At 45.9% G+C, this 10,967-nt stretch overlaps 1 protein-coding gene across 2 annotated transcripts in view; it reads left to right on the forward strand.

Moving 5' to 3' along the window:
• Positions 1–10,967, forward strand: part of LOC113141970 (plexin-B2-like) — a 102,643-nt gene that overhangs the window by 37,944 nt on the left and 53,732 nt on the right. For both annotated transcript variants that reach the window (XM_026326658.2, XM_026326659.2), the window contains one exon: positions 6,949–7,001. The gene's annotated coding sequence lies outside the window, so the exon portion shown is untranslated. The remainder of the gene's footprint in view (positions 1–6,948; positions 7,002–10,967) is intronic.

The raw sequence follows: 10,967 nt of genomic DNA on the forward strand, positions 1-10,967 counted from the left end.
AGAAAATCCGTATCTGTTGCAGCGACATTAGTTTAGTTTGGAAGACACAGGCCTAAAGTGTCAGTGGACAGCAGGACTCCGCTCTGTTTGTCCTCCTGCTATGAATGTGTGGAGTTGAGTGAACGTGAAGCAGGTAGGGGTTCAGTCAGCCTTCTCGGGGGAAATAAAGGGATGTAACCGCATTGGTGCAGGATAATGTTTCTTTTTAAACCCTGGGAAATGAGTTTTCATAGAGGAAGAGATGGAGGTGGGAGGAGGTGAGATACCGAGGAGGAAAGGAGCTAAAGAGCAGGAACATAAGATGTGAAGATTAAAGGAGTTTTTTTTTCTTTAGCGCCTTCACAGATTGTTTTTTTGTTCGCTGGATCTCACATTCATCTGCCCTCTGTCTCTTTCTCATATAATCCTCTTTACGTCTCTTCAAACATATGTCTGTAAACAAAGAAATTCTTCCATCAGCACAGATCCATTTAGTTGCCACTTCATTTCGGGGCCGGCCTTGGTCGGAGCGTGCCCATGGAGCCAGACTCCAGGTTTTGTCTGTTGAACAAACCGCTGCAGCTGTTTTCGCCCTCCTGAACTTATATTCCTCAATTCATCTCCTCCTCATTTAAAACGCCACCACTGCTGTGTGTCTGTGAAGCATATTAATGACGTTATTACCAAAATGCATTACCTGAAGCGTTACTGCTGGCACTGTAGAAAACCCAGTCAGCCTGGGTTCAGGTCCGACGGGTCTGGCAGCACAAACACTAAGACAAACACTCGTTCTCATGGTGCACAGAAAAGTGCTGGGTAATCGAACCTTAATAGTGTTTTGATATCGACCAAACTCCGCACTCGGTGCTGCTCTGTGAATTTATGGCTTTAAGCTTATGGTAATAACCGAAGGCTGTGTCAACACAGTTATTAGCTCCAGTCTGGATTATGGAGGCTGGACAGGAAGATGACCAGAGATATTTTACTAAGAAAATCAAACTCTACGAGGCAAAAATATGACGACACGTCCTCCGTATAGGGGCAGCACGGTGGATTAGTGGTTAACCCTGTTGCCTCACATCAGGAAGGTTCCTGGTTTGAAACCCATCAGGGGCCTTTCTGTGTGGAGTCTGCATGTTCTCCCTGTGCTTGTGTGGGTTTTCTCCAGGTCCTCTGGTTTCCTCCCACAGTCCAAAAACATGTATGTCAGGTTGATTGGTGACTCTAAATTGCCCATAGGAGTGAGTGTGAGTGTGTGAGGTTGTTTGTCTTGTGTTGGTTAGTTAGGGCAGCTTTATGATTTCTATGGCTGTGACACAATGCATCCATTATATACGTGCGCTCAAAATGAACCTCTTAGTGACGGAGAAAATATTACTGATATGGAATAAAAGCAGGTAAAGAGTTAAAGCACATCATTTAGTTTGTAGCTGTAATGGCCAGTTTTCCTACCAAACAACTAATCGATGCTGTAAAGATAAAGGAGTGATGATAAAGCAGCACATGCTTTGAATTCCTTAGATATATCGGTGCAGTCTGCTCAGCAAACAGCAGATGACAAAGATCAACCAGAAGAGACCAGAAAGGACTTGTCTCAGCACAGACACAGTCCAAGGTGCTTCACAGGGACAGAGAAACATGAACAGTATTAAAACAGTAAACTATGAAAACCAGAGTAAAATCAAAAAGATAAACTGCAGATAAAATGTTAAATTAAAAGCATAAAACCAGAAAGGATCAGAACCGACAGCTAAAACGCAGCAGAGAAAAAACAATCGGTAAAACAGGAGAGTTCAGGTTAGACTGGATCATCCATCTCCAGCTCTCTGCTTCCCAAAGATCTCAGAGTCCTGCTGGGCCTGTGGTGAGACCAGGGATTCATTTTGGTCCTGTACCATGTAACTGACTTACTGATGTGCTCAGTTCTTCTGGTTCTTGTTCTCAATGAGCTGAACCCGCGACACGTCCCGCTGTTTGGTTGAGATGAGAAAACACACATGTACTTGCGGCTGCTAAAAGTCTGAGGACACCAACATTTCTAACTTTCTGTATCAGTATCTTTTTGTCTTTATAGCTCTGGAGTAAAGTCGAGCTGTTACTCCATAACTCGTGTCTCGTCTTGCTCTAAGCATCTAAGTCCCAGTTTGTGGTGTCAGCCCCATTCATCAGTCAGAGAGCACAGTCATTAACCTTCTGCACCCTCACATAAAGACACGGCACAGTAAGTCTACAGGAGGACTTTACCCTGCATGCCTTTGCCCCCATAAACAAACTGATTAATGTGTGTGTCTGTGTGTGTGTCCTCTCATCTGGTCACACATAGCAGAAGTGGTCTGGTCTGGTCTGGTCTGGTCTGGTCTGGTCTGGTCTGGTCTGGTCTGGTCTGGTCTGGTCTGCTCCCAGCAGATGACGGATGAAGAGAGGTGGTGTGTTGTATTTGAGAAATGGGTCAAAAGGAAGTTGGGGCTGTGTTTTTAAGTGTGTGTATGTGTGTGATGTTTCACAGCTGAGGCCATGTTGTTGGTCAGTGTGGGAATTTGTTGTGTGTGTGTGTGTGTGTGTGTTGGTGTGTGTTTGTTGATGCTGCATAACTTAATTCCACAGGGAAACCAAAGCAACAGTGCCTCTGTTTCCTGTCCTAATTGCTCAAAATCCTACACAAATAAGCCTCCACACTCTCTCACACACACACACACACACACACACTCTCTCTCACATATACAAACACACTCACACACACACACTGCAGTTATTTACACATTTTCAAATCCTGTGTTTAAAAAGGACTTTTAGCATTTGCATCGTTTTAACTCATTAGGTTTTGGGGTTTTTTCAGGATGGCTGAGCTGGTTTCTTTGACGTATCACCCAGGCCAGGCCTGAGCCAGGCCTGAGCCAGGCCTGAGCCAGGCCTGAGCCAGGCCTGAGCCAGGCCTGAGCCAGGCCTGAGCCAGGCCTGAGCCAGGCCTGAGCCAGGACTGAGCCAGGACTGAGCCAGGACTGAGCCAGGACTGAGCCGCATGTTATAACATTGTTCATGTGCTTAGCCTTAACTGGAAATCACAGGTGGACTCGCTTGTCATTGTGTTGCTGTAAGAAACCTCCAAAGACTCATGTAAACAGTTTACAGTGTGTTTTAAAGGCACGTCTGCACCAAATGTTAACACACTTTAAATGATGAGAAGTGAATGATCATAGTCTGTTTATTAAATATGTATCATTAAAACGATAATCGGCACGTCAGCAGCAACAACCTTTAGCACTAACTAAAACCACTTCTTCCTGTGAGAGAAAGTGTTGGGGTCTTTGTGTCTGGATGTGCCTGCCATCATTTGGCTCTACTAATACATCATCCATGGTGTGTGTGTGTGTGTGTGTGTGTGTGTGTGTGTGTGTGTGTGTGTGTGTGTGTGTGTGTGTGTGTGTGTGTGTGTGTGTGTGTGTTGCTGGCGTACAGGTCACACAGAGCAGAGTGTGTCCCTGCCCACAATCTGGACCTGCTGTGTGTGTGTCTGTCGTGTGTCTGCCTCATTCTCCTCTTAGTTCAGCCCAAAGCAGAAACACTCAGGACCTACAGTGAAAACGTGTAGATGTTTTCGATTCTCATCACACGTCACCATCAGATTGATCCCAGAGTCACAGTGCAGCCTGCTGTGCATCACAGTTCATGAAGATCTATTTTCAGGGGCAAGAAGAACCAGGAGTCCTGCAGCAGATGGTCTGACCCCCCCAGAGCCCTGATCTGGGCAGGGTGGAGTCAGTCTGGGATCACATGAAGAGACAGAAACACTGGGACAGTGAAGCTACAGAAGAACCAGCAGCTTCTTTAAGGTGCTGCAGGAGAACCTGTGTGCAGGTCGGACCAGAGAGAACTGCTGCTGGTTTGAAAGGGGAGAGTCTCAGATACTGATTCAGGTTTTGGTTCCCTTTACTGTACTTTGGATGAAGTTAACCTGTGTGTGACTGTCCTGTACATCACTGTTTCTAATTCCAACCACACTAACAACACACAGGCAAAGTTAACCCTTTAAATGACATCGTATATAACTGGGAGCCAGTGGAAATGAGGAGGCAGAGGTCAGAGGTCAGTGGAGGTGAGCTGAGAGAAGAATGCACCATCACCCTCTGAAACTTTCATAAAGCTCATGGAAATGACTCAAATATTTTAAGATTCTTGTCTGTCTGAGTCTCCGTGAACAGAATTAGTGCATCAGATTATTGTGTGTTAATCTGGTGGTTCAGCAGAAACAGATGTTTGTACAGATGCATCATATTTTGGTCTTTTGCATTTATGAACAAAACCTGATTAATATCGTCTTAATCTCAGTGTTTGTGTTTCAGTGAGAACAACCAGCTTAGTGTCTTCAGGTGAACTTTTCCTGCAGGTTTAAACCAACAGGTCACGACCTTTTCCCATGAATCCTGTGTGTGTGTGTGTGTGTGTGTGTGTGTGTGTGTGTGTGTGTGTGTGTGTGTGTGTGTGTGTGTTGCTTCTTGCATTTCTCCAGGGTGTTGTTTGCTGCTTGTGCATGATGATGATGATATAAATGACTCTAACATAGGAGGAAGTTACAAGCTGGTTCTGGTATCAACGATGCACCAACCTCCTGGACTGGAGTCGTGTTTGTCACTCATGGTTTTCTGTCCAAAACTAGAAATTCTTTCCCGCTCCCGACCCTCATCTGTCCTCTTTTCCTGAGCCAGAGTGCAGGCGGTTCTGTCGCTGCTGTGAGAGCATGTGCACCCTGAGCCCAGTCCTTTGGATCTGTGAGGCCAACAGTGATATCAGTGTTTGTCTCATTTTAAACAGTGTTGACAGGGACCGAAAAATCAAATCCTCTGTGCTGATACTGTAAATGGCCTCAGACCCAGACCCAGTGGGCTCCTCTGTGCTGCTGCGCACGTTTCATCCAGAAGTAACGAGCCTTGAATGAACACAGCGCCTCGATCAGCGTGACAAACGTTAACTGCTCTAAGCAAACGCCGCTGCAGCTTCTGTGTGAGGGGGGAATGATCGGTGTCAGTCGCTGTCGATTGGTTAGGGCAGAAATAATCTCCAGGTGCCAAACGGCTAAAATGAAAACATTGTTAGGCTGAATAATGACGGGGAGAAGAAATGGGCCTTCAGTCCAGGTTAGTCCAAATTACCGGGCCGAGCGAATGCAGCTGTGTGATTAAACAAACGGGGAATAAAACCTGAGAAATAAGAGCAAGAAAGTAAAGCTTTGATTAGATTTTTTCAGAAGGCTTCACTTTGACTGATGCATCATCTCAGCTGATAAAAGCTCCAGAATGAACAACTGGATCCGTCTCCGTCTTCTGCTCTCTCTCCAATTTAATCCATCGCTTTGGGTTATTTAGACCGCAGCTTTTTCTCTGTAGATCATCCTCAGTCTGCTTTTCAAAATAAAACTCTTTTTGTTATGCTTATCAGAATACGATAACTGTGCTGTAATTGTCGAGCGGGTGGTGTGGCTGCTCTCTGAAGCCCAGCTGATGAATATTTATTGTCTTTACGGTTTTCAAGCTCCTTCCTGATGATGGAGGGAAGCATTGTCGACTGATGCGTTGCCATCTGGATGTTTAGATGTTGGATGTTAACCGCTACAACATATGGACACACTCACGCAGACAAACGAACACACACACGCACGGAGTCGGCTCTGCTACTCGAGAACATATGGTTCTTTGAGATAGAGTGGAGACAGGCTGGGCCGTTCTGCTGGATCGCACCGAGGGCCTCCACACTGTTAGAAGTGCTGCCAAACTAACTTTGCCCTACACACACACACACACACACACGCATCCACTGTCTCGACTCACTAGCTCCTTTGCTGCTTGTTTCCATGCAAAGTGAAATGCAGCGGGGCGACATTCATTTGTGTTTCTGCAGGAGCCGGAGTTGAACAGTGTGAAATGAGAGTGAAGATACCTGTGGACTGAATCACCTCAGGCTCATTCAGCAGCGTTCAGGCCTCGGCTGCTCTTTGTTCCTTAAACACTCGCACTGTCATGTTGGGTTGTCTCATTATGAAGATTACTCTCCAAATTGATTTTTCCCTTTGCCTTCTCAGTTAAAAAGTGCCTTTTATTTTAGGGGCCTCTGTGCCTGTGAGCGTTAATGTTATGAGAGAAAAGCCGAGCTCTCGTCTCATATTATCACAAATTAAAACGCCTTTAGTTTAATTCACGCCGTGATGACGGGCTCGGTTTAAACTCCGGCACAGCTCCAGTGTTTTGTTATTATTCCAGGCAGTAATATGTTTCCCCTCTGATACAGAAGACATTCCTGGCACTTTCTGTGAATTCATTATGTTTAATTGACATTACCGTCATTACCGTCACTGTGCTGTGGTGTTTTCTGGAGCAGGTTGTGTACAGTAGCAGCCAGATTTCATTCTGATAGACTCCTTCCTGGCAGCCTGAGCAATAAATGAGTATGAATTCTTCAATAATACCAGCGCTGACGCTAGCAGCTAATGTTGCCCATATTTTGAATCAGAGCCATAAATGGTTTTATAGACACCGATCATCATTTTTTACAGCCAAGCGTCTGTTGGTTTATTGTATTTTAGGACCATCACCCCCTCACTGACACGACAGCACAAACAGCAGCAGCTGACAAACGTCTTTCTGGGTTTTATTGCTTGGTGACAGTAGAACAATCGGGGTTCAGCAGAAGTTAAAAACTAAAAGCTGTGAGCAGTAAAGACACTGGTATCAGGATGTTTGAGGAAAAGTCCGGATTGTTGCTCTGGAACTGCTCAGTTGAAACCTGCCACTTGTGTCTCCACCCAAACACAAACCAGTCCCAGTCTCCGTCATCTGGAATTTGATCAGGCGTCCTCGGGTCAGACGTGGGTTCCTTGGAGTGTCAGCAAGTTCTCGCAGATATCAGATGACCTCTGGTCTGAGCTCCTGATCCCAAATACCCCAAAGTCATTCTTGTACTTTTCTGTGTGTCTTTCAGGAGAGCTGGGTGGTTGATGTCATCAGAGATCAACAGGCCTGAGCACTGAGCAGGTAAGGACGGATTACACCTCCTCCTTCTTTTATTCTGCCGCCCTGTCTTTACCTTTGTTCTCCCTGGACTCTCCCTCATTCTGGTCTACGTGTGCGGCACAGTCCTGGCTGTTTGCGTGTGTGGGTGGAGCTGGGTAACAGGTTAACTGGAGTTTCAGGCTGTTTACTTTAGTGAGCTCTGGCTGCTCCTCATGAAAACACTGGTCTCCTTAATATAAGTCTGTTCCTGACGCTGTGCTCGCACACCTGTCTGTTGTTTTACTGGTTGTGTCTCCCCCTGTGAAGACTGACAACACCTCTACTGCACCGTATTATATTAGATATGTATTATATTCTTCTGCCGCAGTTTATGAGCCGACTTTAACCCTCACACCGGCTTTTTAAACATCCTCATGTCAAGGCCCAGATCTGGAATCCGTTCCCACTGAGACTTGGATTAGTGCAGGATCAGGACTTTGGAGGTTTAGCTCCAAGTGGTCTAGATATCAAGCTCCAGGGGGGGTAGGGGGTTCTATGAAGACCCCACAGGTCTTCAGCCCAGTGTCCACGTGTCCCGACCCGAACTGATTCGGTGTTCACATTTTTTCGTCCACCTTGATTCTGGGTGGAGTTCGGTCGAGTCCTTGGTCTCTAACTGCAGGTTTGAGTCCACAGAGTCCGAGAACAGGGTGATAGTAGCTGCACATTTGGACTCAGGCTGTTTCTTATCACTGGCAGATGTTTCGACTCTGAAGGGCCCGATGTCCAGAATCGATTATTGATTGTTTCACGTGTGAAACTTATTGGCAGTTTGCTGCAACATGACCAAGATATTTTAGGATGAAACTCATTTTCAGATACAAGCAGCTGCTTTATTTTAACGTGTGATGAAATAATGTGGATATAATTCAGATTTTAGACGAGAACCTTACACATTATATCATAAATAATTAAAGCTTAACCCTTTCTTTACCATTTTAAACACGTTCCCATATTTTTGCACATAACTAGTTGCAGTAACAAAGTGAATAGTCCCAGGTCCATGAACTTTCCTTACATTATTATGTTCTGTCAATGAGCAGAGACGTTAAAGTGCTGTCAGTCTGAAACAGGCAGGTCCAGCTGTCCAGACGTTCAGGCCACACACAGATTACCTGTCTCTCTTGCTGCCTGCAGGTTTATTTAAAGCTTGTATTTTCTCTGTTCCTCAGCCCGAGTCAACGAGCTTCATCTCCTCACCCTGGCCAGTGAAACATGAATTAGTGAAGTAATTAATCAGCAGCTTCAGTGACAACGTGTGGCTGCAGAACTTGTTCTGGTGTGACTGGTTGATCTGAGTGACTGGTTTCTATGATCGGCCTGTCTGCTCATATTAAAGTGTCAGGACACAGTGTTATTTCCTCCACTTCATCTGTCACTGCTTCCCTGCTTCCTTTTCCATCAGCCTCTGCAGTGTGTGTTTTTTAAATGGCCCTTGTTCCCATTAAACACCTTCATTTTCTCAGCCTTCCATCGGAGCTTGTAGCCTGTCACTCTCCCAGATCTTATTAAGGCACATACAAGGCTGTGTTTCACTTTTCTCAGGGTCTGATTTTTGAGGTGTTCAGTTGGGTTTTATTCTTTTCCCCTTTGATTCTGACGGTCTGGAGTAGTTTTATGTCTTAAACAGCACAAACTGTGAGTGTCGGTGCTGAGAAATGTTCCTCTGTCCCTATTCATCATCAGTGCTCAATTAAAATTACAGGCAGCAAAAACATGACACCTCAAAGACTCACGAGGACTTGGACTTGATTGATTTCTCAGTTGATGCAGGATTTGCCTGACTTTGGACTAGTTTGGCTCTGGGGATTTCTCTGGACTGGCTCTGGGGATTTCTCTGGACTGGCTCTGGGAGTTTCTCTGGACTGGCGCTGGGAGTTTCTCTGGACTGGCTCTGGGAGTTTCCTGAGACCACTTTAAATTTGTTCAGGCTGACTTGAGACCAGCTTTGACAGGATTCAGGGCTCCACCTGAGAGTTGTCATGAGATCACTCCGTGATGATTTGGGACTTGAGACTAGTTTTTAAAAGACTTGAGACGTGACTCAGACTTGTCCCAGTCGATGTGACGACCAATTGACTCGTCTAGGTGGATTTGGGGCTCGTGACTTGGGAGACAAACACTTCAGAGCAACAGTAAAAACTCATTATTTTACGTCACCCTCCTGCTGCAGTGTTTTCTGGGGACAGCTGCCACAGCAGAAGCCCAGCAGATGGTTCCCGCAGGGGGATGTCAGGCTAGACGAAGCCCCTGCTCTGGCTGAGGCCACCAGAGGCCTCAGGGGCAGTAACAAGCTAAAACAGTAAATGCATAATGAAATGAAATGTACTTCCCCTGGGAAAGTGTGCTGGGAAAAAGTGATAAGGCTGAATGTAGTTCTGGAAACATGTGGGGACAGGCTGAGTGATGTTGATTTAGGACGGTGTGACATGATTTAGAGCAGGAACTAGACAAGAAGGACGTGATGAGTGAATAAGCTGCAGTGTAAAAACAGGCATCTGTGTGTTTTGTTCTCAAGCTGAGTCCACGTTTGACAGGTTTATAGCTGATATCCATATTGATATTTGGGAATTTATGAAAAGACATATGTGTCACATATATAATGTATCATATATCTGTTATCAAATGATATCGGCCATGTGCACACGTGTCCTACTGTGTTTGCACTTAATGACATTAATGCAAAAGTCATAAACGGCTGATTGATTTGCAGCAGCCACGTACGACCACATAAGACCACGTAAGACCACGTAAGGCCACGTACAGCCACGTAAGGCCACGTAAGGCCACATAAGGCCACGTACAACCACATTAGGCCACGTACGACCACATAAGGCCACATTAGGCCACGTACGGCCACATAAGGCCACGTACGACCACATAAGACCACATAAGGCCACGTAAGGCCACGTACAGCCACGTAAGGCCACGTAAGGCCACATAAGGCCACGTACAACCACATTAGGCCACGTACGGCCACATAAGGCCACGTACGACCACGTAAGGCCACGTAAGGCCACGTACGGCCACGTACGGCCACGTAAGGCCACGTAAGGCCACATAAGGCCACGTACGACCACATAAGGCCACGTACGACCACATAAGGCCACGTACGACCACATTAGGCCGCGTACGGCCACATATACAACCACATGCAGCCTCAGTAAATACTGTAGGAAAATCTCGAGAGTCGTCCTCTTCAGCTCCAGGGAACAGATTGGATTATTATTGAGACTTCACTGAGTAGACTCAACCTGACAGACGCTGCGTGAGCAACACAAAACCTGAACTCTCAGCAGATTGAGTCAAGAAAATATTATTGCAAACCTTCTCAAAGCCGCGTCACACTGTCGATTAGTGTCAGCACAGGTCCAGCACACGTGGAACAAAACCATAAAAACCATCTTCATCTTCATCTGCTGCTGGACTTTATACACACTTGGACGTGTGTGTGTGTGTGTGTGTGTGTGTGTGTGTGTGTGTGTGTGTGTGTGTGTGTATGGAAAATGTGTGGTGATGGGTGGGGATGTGAATGTGTGTTCTTTGGGATTCAGAAAAGGAGTCCCTTAATTTGTATCATCACGTGTGGAAAAAACGTATAGGATTGGGGGGTGGGTGGGTAATTGACTGGGCTGAACTTTGGTCACCACACAGAATGGGGCAGGGAAAGAGGGAGACAGAAAGACAAGAGGAAAAAAAGGGAAAAGAAAAAAAAAGGCAAAGGGAAAAGAATACAAGAGCAGGGGAAAAAAGGCAAATCAGAAAAAGCAAAGGAACAAGGTAAAGAGCCGTCCTTGCCTTCCCTATGTATGATCCTGGGTGACCGGGAAGAGGAGAGATCCCCTCAGAAGGAAAAGGAAATCAAGGGAGAAAGAAAAAGAAAAGACCGCTTTCACAGCTGTTTCCACTTATCAGCCAACCCAAAACATAATCCCCAACCAACCCCCG

The sequence above is a fragment of the Mastacembelus armatus genome, chromosome 23, assembly GCF_900324485.2.
Source record: "Mastacembelus armatus chromosome 23, fMasArm1.2, whole genome shotgun sequence".
Lineage (NCBI taxonomy): Eukaryota > Metazoa > Chordata > Actinopteri > Synbranchiformes > Mastacembelidae > Mastacembelus > Mastacembelus armatus.